The sequence below is a fragment of the Phocoena sinus genome, chromosome 2 (genome assembly GCF_008692025.1).
Source record: "Phocoena sinus isolate mPhoSin1 chromosome 2, mPhoSin1.pri, whole genome shotgun sequence".
In the NCBI taxonomy this organism is placed as follows: Eukaryota; Metazoa; Chordata; class Mammalia; order Artiodactyla; family Phocoenidae; genus Phocoena; species Phocoena sinus.
This window is the reverse complement of record NC_045764.1, coordinates 176,756,412-176,772,118: the sequence shown is the minus strand read 5'-3', so window position 1 is coordinate 176,772,118 and position 15,707 is coordinate 176,756,412.

The following is a 15,707-nucleotide window of genomic DNA, read 5'->3' as shown; positions in this document are numbered from 1 at the left end:
ATATTGAAGAATGAAATGATACCAATTATACACAAATTCTTCCCTAATAGAACAGGGGAAACACTCCCCAACTCATTCTGTGAGACCAGCACCAGCATGATTCAAAAGTAGAACGACATTAAGAGAAAACTATAGACCAATATTCCTCTTGAACATAGATGCCAAAGTTTTTAACAAAATTTTAGCAAATTGAATCCAATCAAAAGTAAGAAGTCATGACCAAGGAAGGGTTGGTTTAACATTCAAAAATCAATGAGATGTGGATTTTAATCAATGGCAACATTCAATAGGGAAAATGGAGAGAAATTGAGATGTTTAAGAAACCCTGAATAGGATCAGGTTACGCTGGCAGGTTCCCCAAGAGAAAGGATCTGGCAAACAGCAGAGAACCTACTGATTCTTAAGAACAAAGACTAGATAATGACATAATCCTCAGCTGACTGACTGACAATCTATCTGCAGCATTGTTTTCTCCAGGGAGCAGGGATTACTGGCGTATTTTTTGATACACGTGATGACCTATATTTGTAAATGCACATATTAATGCTGAAACTAAAATAGTAGTGGTGGGGGAGGGATGGAGTGGAAGGTTGGGGTTAGCAGATGTAAGCTTTTATATGTAGAATAGATAAACAACAAGGTCCTACTATGTAGCACAGAGAGCTATATTCAATATCCTGTGGTAAATCATAATGGAAAAAAAATGTTTTAATGTGTATATACATATATATATATATGTATGTATAATTGAATCACCTTGCTGTACAGCAGTAACTAACACAACACTGAAAATCAGCTGTATTTCAATAAGAAAAAAATAGTAGTAGTTGTTTCTTAGGGCAGTATGCTATTATGTGTAGCAGAAATAAGGTGTTCTTTGCTTAACTAAAAAAAAAAAAATCAATGTAGCTCACCATATTACTACAACAAGGAAAAACAATAGCATCTCAATAGATGCCAAAAAAAAACATTAGACAAAATTAAACATCCATTCGTGTAAAGTTTCTCAGCAAAGTAGGGATGGAACGGGACGTCCACAATATAAGTGCATAGAGGACTTCCCTGGTGGCGCAGTGGTTAAGAATCCATCTGCCAGTGCAGGAGACATGGGTTTGAGCCCTGGTCCGGGAAGATCCCACATGCTGCGGAGCAGCTAAGCCCATGCACCACAACTATTGAGCCTGCGCTCTAGAGCCCGTGAGCCACAACTGCTGAGCTCATATGCTGCAACTACTGAAGCCCATGTGCCTAGAGCCCATGTGCTGCAACAAAGAGGAGCCACCACAATAGGAAGCCCATGCACCGCAACGAAGAGTACCCCCCTCACTACAACTAGTGAAAGCCCACGTGCAGCAGCAAAGATGCAACGCAGCCAAAAATGAGTAAATAAATTTATTTAAAATATACATATAGGGCTTCCCTGGTGGTGCAGTGGTTGAGAGTCCGCCTGCCGATGCAGGGGACACAGGTTTGTGTCCCGGTCCGGGAAGATCCCACATGCTGCGGAGCAACTAAGCCCATGCGCCACAACTGCTGAGCCTGCACTCTAGAGCCCGTGAGCCACAGATACTGAGCCCACGCACCACAACTACTGAAGCCCACGCACCTAGAGCCCATGCTCTGCCACCTCAATGAGAAGCATACCGCAACGAAGAGTAGCTCCTGCCCGCCGCAACTAGAGAAAGCCCACACACAGCAACAAAGACCCAATGCAGCCAAAAATAAATAAATTTTTTAAAAAATTGTTTACATCTCCTTTCTGATGTTTCATTGTTAGTGTGAAGAAATACAACCAATTTCTGTATGTTAAACTTGTATCCTGCAACCTTGCTGAATTCATTTATCAGTTATAGTAGTGTTTGTATGGAGTCTTCAGGGTTTTCTATATATAGTATTCTGTCATCTGCATATAATGACAATTTTACCTCTTCCCTGCCAATTTGACTACCTTTTTTTTTGCTTGTCTGATTGCTATGGCTAAGATTTCCAATACTGTGTTGAAGAAAAGTGGTGAAAGTGGGCATCCTTTGTCCTATTCCAGATTTTAGGGGGAAGGATTTCAGCATTTCTCCATTGACTATTATGTTGGCTGTGGGTTTGTCATAAATAGCTTTTATTATTTGAGATATATTCCCTCTATTCCACTTTTTAAGGGTTTTTATCGTGAATAGATGTTGAATTTTATCAGATTTTTTTCTGCATCTATTGTGATGACCATGTGGTTTTTGTCTTTTCTTTCGTTGATGTGGTGTATCACATTGATTGATTTGCGTATGTTGAACCATCCTTGTGCCCCTGGGATGAATCCAACTTGGTCGTGATCTTTTTTATGTATTGTTGGATTCAGTTTCCTAATTTTTTTTAATATAAATTTATTTATTTTTGGCTGCATTGGGTCTTCATTGCTGCACATGGGCTTCCTCTAGTTGCGTTGAGCGGGGGCTACCCTTCGTTGTGGTGCACAAGCCTCTCATTGCGGTGGCTTCTCCTGCAGAGCACAGGCTCTAGGTGCACAGACTTCAGTAGTTGTGGCACATGGGCTCAGTAGTTGTGGCTCGCAGGCTCTAGAGCGCAGGCTCAGTAGTTGTGTTGCATGGGCTTAGTTGTCCGTGGCATGTGGGATCTTCCCGGACCAGGGCTCAAATCCGTGTCCCCTGCATTGGCAGGCAGGTTCCTAACCACTGCGCCACCAGGGAAGTCCAGTTTGCTAATATTTTGTTGAGAATTTTTGCATCTATATTCATCAAAGATATTGGCCAGTAATTTTGGCCGGTGGTGTCTTTGTCTGGGTTTGATACCGGGGGGATAGTGGCTTCATATAATGTCTTTGGGAGTGTTCCCTCTTCAGTCTTTTGGAAGAGTTTGAGAAGAATTGGTATAAATTCATCTTTGTATGTTTGGTAGAATATGCTTGTGAAGCCATCTGGTCCTGGACTTTTGTTTGTAGGGAGGTTTTTTTTGTTTTGTTTTAATTTATTTTATTTATTTATTTTTGGCTACATTGGGTCTTCATTGCTGTGCGGGGGCTACTCTTAGTTGTGGTGTGTGGGCTTCTCATTGCGGTGGCTTCTCTTGTTGTGGAGCATGGGCTCTAGAGTGCAGGCTCAGTAGCTGTGGCTCAGCTTAGTTGCTCCGCGGTACGTGGGATCTTCCCGGACCAGGACTCAAACCCGTGTCCCCTGCGTTGGCAGGCGGATTCTTAACCACTGAGCCACCAGGGAAGCCCCCTGTAAGGAGTTTTTTTATTTCACATCTAGTGATCGGTCTTTTCAAGTTGTCTGTTTCTACTGTATTCAGTTTTGGTGGGCTGTATGTTTCTAGAAAGTTGTACATTTCTTCTAGGTTGTCCAGTTTGTTGGCACGGGATAATTCATAGTGCTCTCTTCCGGTGTTTTGTGCTTCTGCAGTATCAGCTGTGACTTCACCTCTTGCACTTCTTGTTTTGTTTATTTGGGTTTTCTCTTTTCTTCATGGTGAGCCTTTGTCCAGCATTCTCCAGCTCTCCCTGAGCCAAGGGACAGCGCAGGAAGCCCCAAGATGGAATCCACACCTCCTGCTCTCACCATGTTTTGCATACACCCTTCTGGTGTCACTAAGCTCTTTTTTTTTTTTTTAATTGAAGTGTAGTTAATTTATAATGTGTTAGTTTCAAGTGTATAGCACAGTGATTCAGTCATATATGCATATATATCTCTCTCTATATATATTCTTTTTCAGATTCTATTCCATTATGGATTATAATCACTAAGCTCTTTTAATCATTACACATCTCCCTTGGTAGGTGAATTTCTTAAAAGAATTACAAGGACGTTTTCCTTCCCATCTTGAAGGGTCTATGGAGGACTCAGGTGGGGTGGCTGCTGTCACTGCTGCCGCAGACCCCTGGGATCTGCTCATGGCCCTGAGTGCCCTCCCGACTTTGCTGGCCTCCCCCATTGCAGCCCCTGCAAAGTTGCTTTTGGGGACTGGCCCAGGGAGGAGCCAGGAGTGCCGCGAGTTCACGTCCCCCGGGGCGGCCCTCCCCTGTGGAACCCCCGGATTGGCTTCTTCCTCTTGCAAAGTGTTACAAAGCCTGCTCCTCCCCGCCCTCGTGATCTCCCCTGGGGCCACTTCCCCAAGAAGCCACCCGCACCCGCGTCCTCTCCCGGGAGTCAGCTTCTGACCGCCCATCCTGAGCCTCCAGACACCTTTCAAATGAACGTGACAGGAATCCCAGGGGTGCCCAGTACACGGCCCTGCATACAGGTACCTCGGCATGGCGGCCATGCCTCTGCGCTCTCCCCTGACCTTCATATCACCTTCCTTCAGGTGACTTGATACCCCAGCCTGTGGCTTGGGAACATCACAGCGGACCTGCCAGTGTCCTGAAGCATCCAGGAGACTGGCGGGGGCCCAGCGCCTCCCCCACCCCACAAAGGGACTCCTGTGGGGAGCACAGGAGCCGCCTGTCCTGGAGGCTGGGGTTCTACCTCCTGCGAACAATGGCCGGACTCAGTGCAGACACTGCCATTGAAGTGCGGGCATTCTGTCTTTTGAAAAGGGCAGAGAGGAGCCTTGTGTTTGCATCTCCTCTCTGGCCTCAAAACCCAGTGGCTTTTCCAGTGAAAGCAGCACTGTGGCCTCCCATGCCCTCACCCGGGGAGCCGGAGCAGCTCCAAAGTCCATCCCGTGTGCTGAGGCGCCGCTGGCCTCAGAGCCTCTGCCAGCCGTCGAAGTGGGGTCCCTGGGTCCCCATCCCTGCCAAGAACCCCTTTCCACAGGTGAGCTGTGCCCTGCGCTCCAGGCACTGCCTAGAGGTCTCCGCACCCCACCTTCAGGAAGGAAGCAGGGCTCTGCCCTCACTCCCCAGATCCCTGCCCTCGAGCCCCAGCACCCTGGAGACAGTGGTCCAAGTGCACTGGACAGGGCCGCAGCCCCCTTCCAAAAGGAAGCAGGTGCAGAATGATTGAAAATAAGTCCTCTCTGAAATGGCTTCAGCCACAGCGGTGGCTCTCAAAGTGGGGTCCCGGGGCCACTGCAGCGGCAGCAGCATCTGGGAACCGGTAGGAAATGCAGGTCCTCAGGCCCCACCCAGACCTGCGGCATCACACACTCGGGCAGGCAGCGGGCCTGTGCTTTAAGGAGCCCTCAAGGAGCTTCTGATCACACAAGTTCAAGACCCTTGGAAGAGCCTGCCTCTGAAGGAAGCCTGGAGCAGAGGCTCCAGCAAGGGCATCAGCCACCTGCAGTTCTGCCCAGTCAGTGAGTCAGACGTGAGCACAGCAGGTTTTCCTAACACAGGGCCCAGTGCCCAGGTGTCACCGGGGAAGAGCTGCATATCTGAACACTTGCTTCCCTTCCCTCCCCGCGATCCCTGACCAAGGCTGGGGGCCCCACCACACCAGTGTCTGGGGGCCACAGTTAGTCTTGTGGCCCTAAGCTCAATTTCTGGTGACCTGGAGGGTGGCCTTGGGCCCCGTGTCATCTCCCCTGGTGCATCCAGTTAGCAGGCTGAGCTGGCCCGCTGCCTCCCAGCCACTGTTTGAGCACAAGGCTGGGCATCAGAGGTCCTGCCTTCCTGCCTGGCTCTGTCCCCTCTCTCCAGGAGACAGACTGTCTTCCAGTCCCCGGTTTGCAGTCAAATACAGGTATAACACAGATGGAGCTAGTGTCACTACTGGCCAGGACCTCCCCTGGGCCCTTCCCACCCACACTGTCCCTCTGTTCACCAGGCCCCTCCCACAGGTGGGCCACCTGCACCCGACACCTACAGCCAGGTGCTAGCATCCCAGCTTGTGAGCCAATGCGAGCTGACCTACATTTACCTGAAGGTGGCCGTTGGACTGTACGGAGCCACCCTCGTGTGCAGGGGACAGCCCGACTCCACTCTTGCCCCTCCTGTAAACCAAGGCAGACCAGAAGGAGACCAGGCTCCAGTGTCCACAGACGTCCATCCCAAGATGCTCTCACTTGGCTTGTCTTCACGTCGGCCTGGACAGGACAGGATCCCTGGGGAACCCAAGGAAAGCATTGGGGCTCCTGGGCCTCCTGGAAGCAGAACTGGATCTGGGAGAAGGAAGGTCTCGGCATCCCCCTGCTAGCATTTCTTCTCCCTGGTGCCTGTTCTGCCCACTCCTCTCCTCCTCCTGGTCTTGGCCCGAGGATGAGGTCATGATGCTGTGTGGGGCCCATGTGACATTTTGCTGCATTACCCTCCTCTCTGGGGCATCTCCCCTCCTCTCTTCCTGGTCCAGGTACCTGAGGGGGACATCTGACTGGCCCAGCCCATCTTTCTGCACCAGGCTACAGGGCATGGCCAGCCTGTGCGTGAGCTGCCTTCAGGTCAGGTGTCCACCTGATCCAATTGGTGTGACAAGCAGAGACTGGCAGCTGGCTTTCCTTCATGACAGCTCTGACCATCACCTCTCACTCCATTGACTGGGCTTTGAAATTTTTGATTGTAAAAGCCCCCAAGTTCGTGAAGTTATATTTAACCTTTAAAGATTGATGTGTCGAGTATGTCAACCCAATGATCCTGACCTAGAAGTCCAGGTTTGGTGGCAGTGCTGTGGGTGTGTGCTGGGTCCTGGTGCCAGGGGCCTGTCTGGACACCTGCATGCCCCCTTCTCCGGCTAGGAGCCCAAGTCCACTCGTGTTCTCTCCAGGTGGGAACTGAACAGACCAGAGGAAGACACGTGTTTGCAGAGCCTCTGGTTTCACTGCCCAGACAGCGAGGACTCACTGGTCACTGCCACTCTTCTTCAGGGAAGACTGAGGCTGGCCCTCAGGACCAGGGTTCTCAGGGTGAACCTGGGGTCCGGGTGATGGCCATGGCCAGCCTCTCTGACCGCCACGGGGAGTGGTTAACAAACCCCTGGGCTGGCGGAGGGATGCCTTTCTTCCAGGAAATTAGTTCAGGAGAGTTTGGTGGCCTGGATCAGGTCTCCTGTTAAAGAGTAACTTACACCCCATATTACATTTGAGTCCTGGGAGTAAATATCCAGGGGAAGTGTTTATTTTAACGGGTGAACAAAGCATCCTTTGTGGGCCAGCTCTGCCAGCGCCAGGATCTCCTTTGATAGGAACTGGCTGGCACAGCCCCTGGGAACATGCAGCCTTGTGGTTGACCAGTTAACCGCTTTCCAGGTGGGTTTATCCATTCTGGTCTTTGTTTTCCCAAGCACGGGATTGCTGGGGCTGTCAGCACCGCCTGCAGACCCTCCATGTCAGAGTGGGATGGGATCTCTCTCCCTCATTTGGAGTGAAGTTGTCATGCGCCCTCAGAGGGGGCCGTCCAAACCTGAACGTCTAGGTCAGGGTTGTTGGGCTGACACCCCATGTACCACCGCTCTGGGGTCTCGCGGTGTCTCCCAGACCCTCCTGGAAGCAGCTCCACAGATCTGCTGGCTCTAAACCCTCCCCACTGGCTGCACCTCTGTGTCTCCCAGGAAGGAGCTTTGCTAAAATACACTTTTTCTGGGCCCCAGCCTGGATGGGGGTGAGAGTCTGGCACTTGTACTTAAAAAAAATAGCTAAAAGATAAAAACCTCCTTTGTCTGATTCAAAACAATGTAGGGAGAAGGGGAACTGGGTAGGGTATAAATAAAACAAGATGGCCATGAGTTGATGGTTGATATGGGGTTATGGAAGTTCAGTATAAATCCTTTCTACTTCTGTAAAAAGTTCGATGTAAAATATTAAAAATGTTCCATGTAATGAAAGTTTTTTAAAAATGCTCCCCAAGAGATTCTGCTCTGCAGCCAAACTGAGCGCTCCAAAAGTGAGCCCCACGGGATTTAATGGGAGTAAGTCTGCTTGGGCGAGATACAGGCTCAGAAAGCAGAGATGCTACTGACCCCGATGCAGCAGCCTGTGGTCAGCTCGCTCCGTTCCTCCTGAACACCGGGCTCTGTCTGATCCAGGTAACGGCGTGTGAGATGGAATCTGAGGGTCTCCACTGTAAGTCAGGAAGCCTGAAGGGCCAGAGGTAGCTGGTCCGAGTCATACAGCCAGGAGAGCAGCAGGGCCTGGGGTGCACGGAACCTGCAGACCAAGCCCAGGGACGCTCCTCCCTGGGACTCTTTCGGGAAGGCCCCGACTGACAGCCTGCTGGCAGCGATGCCCCTGAGCTGCTGGGCACAAGTGGCCTTGTGAATAAGCCAGTGGCTTCCAAGGGGACAGGCACAAGGTCAGGTGGGGCACAGCCCTGGGAAACCAGGCCGAGAATGGACACACCCTGGCCGCACCCACCCCGCCCCTCGGGATTGCCTTGGCCTCTTTCAGCCAAATGCCTGGGAAGTGGGTCAGCTGAGGCAGGCGCATGTAGGGAGCGTGGGGCAAGGTCCAGCTCCCGGCAGGCGCTCCTAAGTCTGGGAAGGTTTGGTGACTTCCCGCCACAGGTGGGCCGGCCAGCAGTGAGTCAGGAGGAAGCAGCGCGTTGAGGAGGCCGGAGGCCACTTCCCTGCGTCCTTCCACCTCTTCAGGAAGCCCGCCCCAGTCAGCACCTTGGCCGGCTCGGCCTTCGTGGGAAGCACTGCAGGTCGCACCCTGGGCCCGCCCGGGTGGCCTGGCCTTTCCGGCGCGTGCCTCACCCTGACAACCGTCCCGGGGAATGAGCACCCGGCAGAGTACATCCAGAGCTGCTGTCATGGGGATGCGGAGGACGGACGTGGGCAGTACCTGCCCCTGCCCCTGCCCCTGGGCCCGCCTGGCGTGGCAGTGGGCCCAGGCCATGTGTCCCGGAGGACAGGGCCCACTCAGTCATCGCCCAGCCCTGAGCACCCCGGCCACAGAGTCTCAGGGGAGTCGGGCCCCGGAAGGGAGAGCGATTGTGTGGCCGGGCGGGGCCTGCAGAAATCTTCGGCTTCCAGCGAGGGCCAGCTTCCTGCCTGATCCATCCGGAATCGCTGAGACTCCCAGAGGCCCTGATTGATTTCCTCCCTCGGGCATCTGGACTCCGCCCTTGGGGTCCCCTTCACCGGCCACTCCTTTCTTTGTGCTCCACACTCAGCAGTCCCACCTGCCCTTCTCCCAGTCCCTGCCAGACCCAACCCTCAAACAGCTGGAGGTGACGCTGGGCAAGTCACCCAACCTCTCTGAGCCTCAACTTCCTCATCCATAAATGGGCATGCTGACTCCTGTGGGGGCCATTGCTGTAGCCTCGGGTCCTCCGCAGCAGACGCAGGTCATAAGGAAGATCTATGCACACTGACAGGATCTCCAAGATTTAGTCTGCTCAAGGGAAAAGCAGTTTACAGCATGATACATACAGAGTGACACCCTTTGAGTTTAAACACACACACTTGCACAACACTCAAACTATGTGTTTATATAGGCACGAGCTTGTATATCAGTAAAAACCTGGCAAAGTAGGCGCCGAAACAAAACAGGGAATATACGGGGAGTCGGGGGGCACAATAAAGGGGCTTGATCAAGATGGATTTGGATTTTATTGGTAACACTTTGATTTATATGAGACTGTGTTCAAGAATTAACTGTGTGGGGGACTTTCCTGGTGGCACAGTGGTTAAGAATCCACCTGCCAACCCAACGCAGGAGACACGGGTTTGAGCCCTGGTCCGGGAAGGTCCCATATGCTGCAGAGCATCTAAGCCTGTGCGCCACAACTACTGAGCCTGCTCTCTAGAGCCCGGGAGCCACAACTACTGAGCCTGCGTGCCACAACTACTGAAGCCCGTGCACCTAGAGCCCGTGCTCTGCAACAAGAGAAGCCCCCGCAATAATAAGCCCGCGCACCACGACGAAGAGTAGCCCCCGCTCGCTGCAACTAGAGAAAGCCTGTGCGCAGCAACAGAGACCCAACACAGCCAAAAATTAATTAATTAATTACTTTTTTTAAAAAAAGAATTACTGTGTGATTTCAAATAAATAAAAATGTAACTTGCACCCTCCTTGCAAGGGCAAGAAGAATTACACCCTGAGAGCCTAACGCAGCCCTGCCCTCCCGCCTGGCTCCTCTCACCTTCTTGGCGCCTCTGTTCCAGGAACCGCCCCCCAGCCTTCTCTCACCTTCTTGGCGCCTCTGTTCCAGGAACCGCCCCCCAGCCAGGTCGGTTATTCACTCAACAAGCAGGTGGTGCTGCCTCTATGCCGGCCTCGGCCTGGACTCTGGGTCAGAGGCGGTTCCGAGGTGGGCCTGACCTGACCTGGAGAGGCTCCCAGCCCCGAGGGACACTGCAGGCAGACTTGATGCCCAGCTCGGCTTCCACATGTGTCTCCTAAATGTTTGGAGGTGCCAGAAAACCCAGCAATAGTATTTTTCAGGTCAAACACACACGAATAAACATTTACTTCCAAAAAGAAAGTTTGTCAGACCGAGATAGATTAGCCAAACAGTAAAACACGCAGCAAAACTAAAGGAGGCCTGATAACCTGCACCCCAACACCAATGAAGTCACAGGAAACGGGTGACTGGGAGGCTTTTTCAAGCCCCTGCAACCCCCCTGCAAGGTGTTCTGAACTTGAGACCCTCCCAGCGGACCCCTTCGGCACCAGCGTTGATTGCAGCGCCCACCAGCATTCTGCACTTGGCCCTCCCCCTTCTCAGCACCCGCCCCTTTCTGATATCCTTTCCCATTCACTACTCTCAGCCCAAACCAGGCCCAGGCGTCTCTAAGCCAAGTGTGCCCATGAGCTACCTGTCCCCGGGGCACAGTTGGCAAACACAGAAGGCCTGCTCTGGGCGATATCCTGGGGACGCAGCATCCAGACACAAGCCCAGCTTCCCAGGTCACCCCAGGGGCTCTGGGAGGTTCCCCAGATCTGGCCACCCTCGCCCCCGAAGTTTCACACCTAAACCTGGGGAAAATGTGTTTTGGGGTCGGTGGAATACAGTCCCCAGGAGGGCGCCAAGAAAAACAAGTTCCAAGGTTGGCCTCCCAGGAGGTCACACCCGCTGCCCGGTCACCGCTGGGCTCTGGGAGCCCCTGCTCCCCGAAGATGGGCGGCAGCATCGTGTCCATAGCGTCAGGGCCTGGAGAGCCGAGTGTGGGCGGGGAGCTGGGAGACGGGGGAAGGGCTTGGAATGGTTCTAATCAAATTCAGCCACTTAGTGGCTTTGGACATGTGAACATCGCCCCCCAAGCCTCAGTTTCCTTATCTGTAAAATGGAGTTGTGACGGCCACATCAGCGACTCACGGTGAGACTTCATGAGAATGAGTTAGGTGATCTGTGTTCCTCAGGACATGATGCTGTGGTCTGGGCTAAGGGGCTCGTCACTAAAATCAGGGCCACAGAAATGCACAGCACAGAGCTCCTCTGCAGGACCCCTGTCTTCCGTGCTCCCCAGAGGAGCCTCATGCACGCAGCCCAGCCTAGGTCTTCAGGTGCCTGTGCGTGGCTGAAAGGGGTCACCCCGCGCCCGCCAGCTCTCGGTGGCCTCCCCTAAGCCCGGGAAGCACCAGGGTATCAGAGCAGCCCAGCCCCAGATCCGGCAGCAGGAAGCAGCTGGAGAAGCAAGATGGGCAGTCGCCCTGTGGGCTGTGGCCACCAGTGGCTGGAGGACTGTGCCAGCATCTGCTCTCAGTCCCCACTCCTGCCCTCACCTCCCAGGACTGTGCAGAAAATACCCTCATTTTCGGTCAGCTTTAGGTTGGGAGGCCGGGGTGCAGACCCTGTCTGTCTGCCAGCAGCCTTACCCAGCTGTGTCCCAAAGGACATCCTGCTGCTGATACTGATGAATTGCGACAGTCTGCGTCACCTCCCCATCCATGAACCATGAACCAAGCTAATACCACCACCCACTCAGCGCTCACAGGTCTTTATCGTGAGCTTGGATGGCTTCCATAATCAAAAACTAACAACAGGGCACTTTAAAAACAATAAAGTAATAATCCCCCAGCCCAGCCAGCCAGGGCAGCATCAGTGAGATCACGTGGGGAGGGGCTTCCTGAGCTCCCGGCCATTCGGTGTCCAGACAGCCCACACCAGCAGCCTGACCACCCACGATGGGCACTGGTGTTATTACCACGATCACGGTCACAGCGGCCGCGCCTCGAGGAAGCCGCAGGATGGTTCAGCTCCCACTGCCCCAGCCTTTCATTAGCGGCTGTGCCAGTGCCCTCTGTCCACGTCCGGAGCGTTTCTGCCCCTTTGTCACCAGCTGAGGCTGTGCAGGTGCTGCCTTCTACCAGGAAGGACAGACAGAGCCTGCCCCCAGACCTGCTCTTGGTGGGGGCCCTCGGGCAGCCCTCGCGGTCCGTACCCCACCAAGCCAACTCCTGACTCCCAACCCAGACCCAAGGCCTCAGTGTCCCCCATGTACTTAGAAAAGCTTGCAGGGCTGGGACCAGGGTCAAGCGAGTGAAGCGCCCAGGGCCCATCGCTGAAGGGGAGCTCATTCTAAGGGCCCACAACACTGCCCACTCTCAACCACTGTGCCACCACGGAAGCCCTATTTATTTTTTAATTGAAGTATAGTTGATTTACAATGTTGTGTTAGCTTCAGGTGTACAGCAAAGTGAGTCAGTTATACATATGTAGGTATGTGTGTGTGTGTATATATATATATATTATTTTGAGATTCTTTTCCCTTGTAGATTATTACAAAGTATTGAGTATAGTCCCTTGGGTAAAATTTTTAAATGCCAAACCCAACTTACAAACACTGATACAGTTTAAAGTTTACATTTCCCAGCGTCACCTCTCACTCGCCCTGAACCCCCTGAATTAACCTCACTGGAGCAGGTACCAAAGGCTCACAGCTGAGGCCTCTGTGAGGGTGGCTCCAGGCGGGCACGGCCCCCATCCCCGCTCTGTGCCCGCGCTTCCCAGCAGCCTGGAGGCGGCGCTCAGCCTGTGGTCTTCAGAGCCAGGGCCCAACGCAGCCTGCGGGGACACAGCAGGTGCGGAGGGGGACAGAGGGCCGCTGGAGCTCGGGCGGGGGCCTCGTGCGTGTGAGGTCACCCGGCAGTGACGTCACTCTTGCTCCGTCGGCCTCTCAGGGAGGCAGTCCCGGTACTGACCCACTTCCTCCTCCGGCTCCATGATTCACCGGCACTCGGGCCATCATCGCACCTGACTCACCTTCAGCATCAACTGCGTGTGGCCGGAAGATGACCGACTCCGCGGGGACCCAGGGGCAGGAGGGGAACGTGGGGTGGAGGCGGGGCGGCTGGCAGGAGCTGCAGGTGCTTCTCTGTTGCGGCCTCAGAGAGAAACCCTGCTTCCTGCAGGGGGCAGCAGCCCTGCGCGTCCGCACGGCACTTTACAGTTTACACAGCTCCGACTCCCATTCTCTTAGGGAGGCGGAAGCTGAATTACCTTTTGGCTGATGGGGAAACAGAGGTCGCAGGGGACCTTGACTGCCCAGGGAGGGACACAGCAGAATGGCAGGCCGGCCTCCGGGCCACACGCAGTGCCTTCCCGCTGCATCTGGCAGAAGCTGGAATCGGTGGGTCCTGGGGCAGTGCCTGGAGGATGAGCTGGGAGGGGCTACAGCGCTGGCTGGTCTTTGGAAAGATAGTCAGGAGCCCCACCCCTGCCTCTTCGCAGGCCTTCGATCTAACCTGCCTGGGAAAGGTTAGAGGTCAGAGGCAGCTCCAGAGGGGGCAGCCCCTCTGGGTGGGGGTTGGGCAGAGGTGAGGGAGGCACCACATCTCTAGCACACGCACTGGGTGCTGTGTGTGTGGCTCACCCAGCCCAGCAGCCCTGGAGGGAAGCTGTCGCCAGCGGTGCGCAGAAGCCATGCTGGTGGCCGGCCCCGTGAATCACAGCACCCGCCCAGAGGACTTGTGGCCCCGTACATGTGCCTCCCGGGGTTGGGGGCCCAGGAGGCATCCGGGAAGCCGGAGAGGAGGGAGGCCCGGCGGGTGTTCCTCCCAGGCTGGGCGCGCCGAGCCCAACCTTCAGAAGAAGGAAGACGTGAGGCCCGCCAACTCTAGTCCTGCCCCGACTGGCTGTAGCGTCTATTTTTACATCCCCACTTCCCGCTTCTTTTCCTGTTCTCAGGAAAAGCTGATGGAGCTCCACGGGGCCTAGGGTTTCTCCCTGGAGCCAGAGGCAGCTGGGCAGCACCTCTGACCTGATCCAGATCCCTGAAGGGACTCTCCTCCTGCAGGTGGCCTTGGGGACACCTTTCCTGGCAAGGGCCTCGCAGGGTGGGGGACCCAGGGATGCTGTAGGAACCGGCCTCGTGCCCAGAGGGGGTGGCACCTGAGAGGCTCTGGAGCAGCCACTGCCCACTTGTCTGGTCGGTCCACCCTCGCCATCCTCTCACCCCGAGTCTCATTCTCCCAGCTCCATCCTGCTGTGACCCCGGCCTAAGTGCAAACAGAGGAAGAACCAGGAAGGAAGGAAAGAGTGGGCAGGAGAAACTGGGAAGGAAGCTGCTCACCTTTCCTTACAAAGAACAAGCTGCACGTGACTCCTTGGGACCTGGCTCTGGACCCACAGCGGGGCCCCGGGCAAGGCAGCTAACTCTCCAGGCCCCAGTGTCCTCACCTGTGAAACGGGTCCGCGGCTGCAGGGGTGATGAGTGACACTTGGGCTCGCTCCGAGGCACAGCCACGGCAGGAAGGCCATGTTAGTCCTTAGGCCACCAGCACTCAGAATCCAGCTCTGGGCAGCTCAGGCCAAAAGGAGACAGACAGGAAGGAGGTGAGGCGTCTCCCAGGTCAAGAAGGAGCGCGACCAGCGAGCCTGCAGCGCTGACCTTGGGGGGCCTTCAGGAGGCACAGCAGGCTCAGTGCCCCCCAAATTGTTTTTATTTCTTCTCAAATCGGAAGGAAAAAAAATGAGCTTTTGGGTTGAAGAAAATATTTCCACATATAATATGCGTATACTCGTCTTTATGCCAACATGTTTGGAAAATGTCATTTTTAATATTCTTTTATGGATGAGGAAGGGCCCCTGCCGCCAGGTGTGGCCCTCAGGGCTCCTCTGTGGGCCAATCAGAGCCAGATTTCCAGGAAGGAAATTCTGATTGGTCAGCTTGAGTCAGGGGCCCACACCGAGACCAGCAACTGAGGCCAGTAGGCAGGGTGACCAGGCCCAGACTTGGCCACTGGGCACCCCATGTAAGGGGCTTTCCTGGAGAAGGGAAGTGGCTGGGAGCCCCACGGTATGGGTCTACACTGATCATTGGGTCCCCTCTAGGGGCTGCTGTTAGATTCTCCTGTTTCAGGGCTGGGCACCATCCTTTGTTCGGCCTCCGTGCACTCAGAGACGGACATCCACCAGGGATGCTGACAGCTGCCTCCGGAGTGCAGGGGACTTCGGGCCGCAGGCAGGGCTGGAGGCCTCACCACCAGCTTTGGATCTGCTGCCCTCAGAGCAGCCCAGCAGAGACCACTGTGGCCATGAGCACTTTCAAGTTCAGCATTGCCAGTCCTGACCTTGGCCAGGGGAAGCCTCAGGGACACTCCTGAGTGCCTGTAGTTTGCGGGAGGGGCCACCAGGGTGGGCAGCCACCAGGCTCCCCTGATCGGTGGGGTGGAGAGGGACTCTGGGCCAAAGGAATTTGGGATGCAGTACAGTATGGTCCATCCTTGCTGGCCATGGTGGACTTCTTTGGTCCCCTCCGGTCCCAGTGATAAAAAAGACTTGGATTTAAAGCCGATCTGGCCTTAGACCAACAGTGGGACTCTGAGAGCTCTTTCCTCTCTGAGCCTTGTTTTCCTCTTTTGTAAAGAAACTCAACTGCAGGGAGCAGACCTCATAGCACTGCAGGGGCAGCAGGGACAGGAGAAGGGTCAGGAGAACTCCAGAG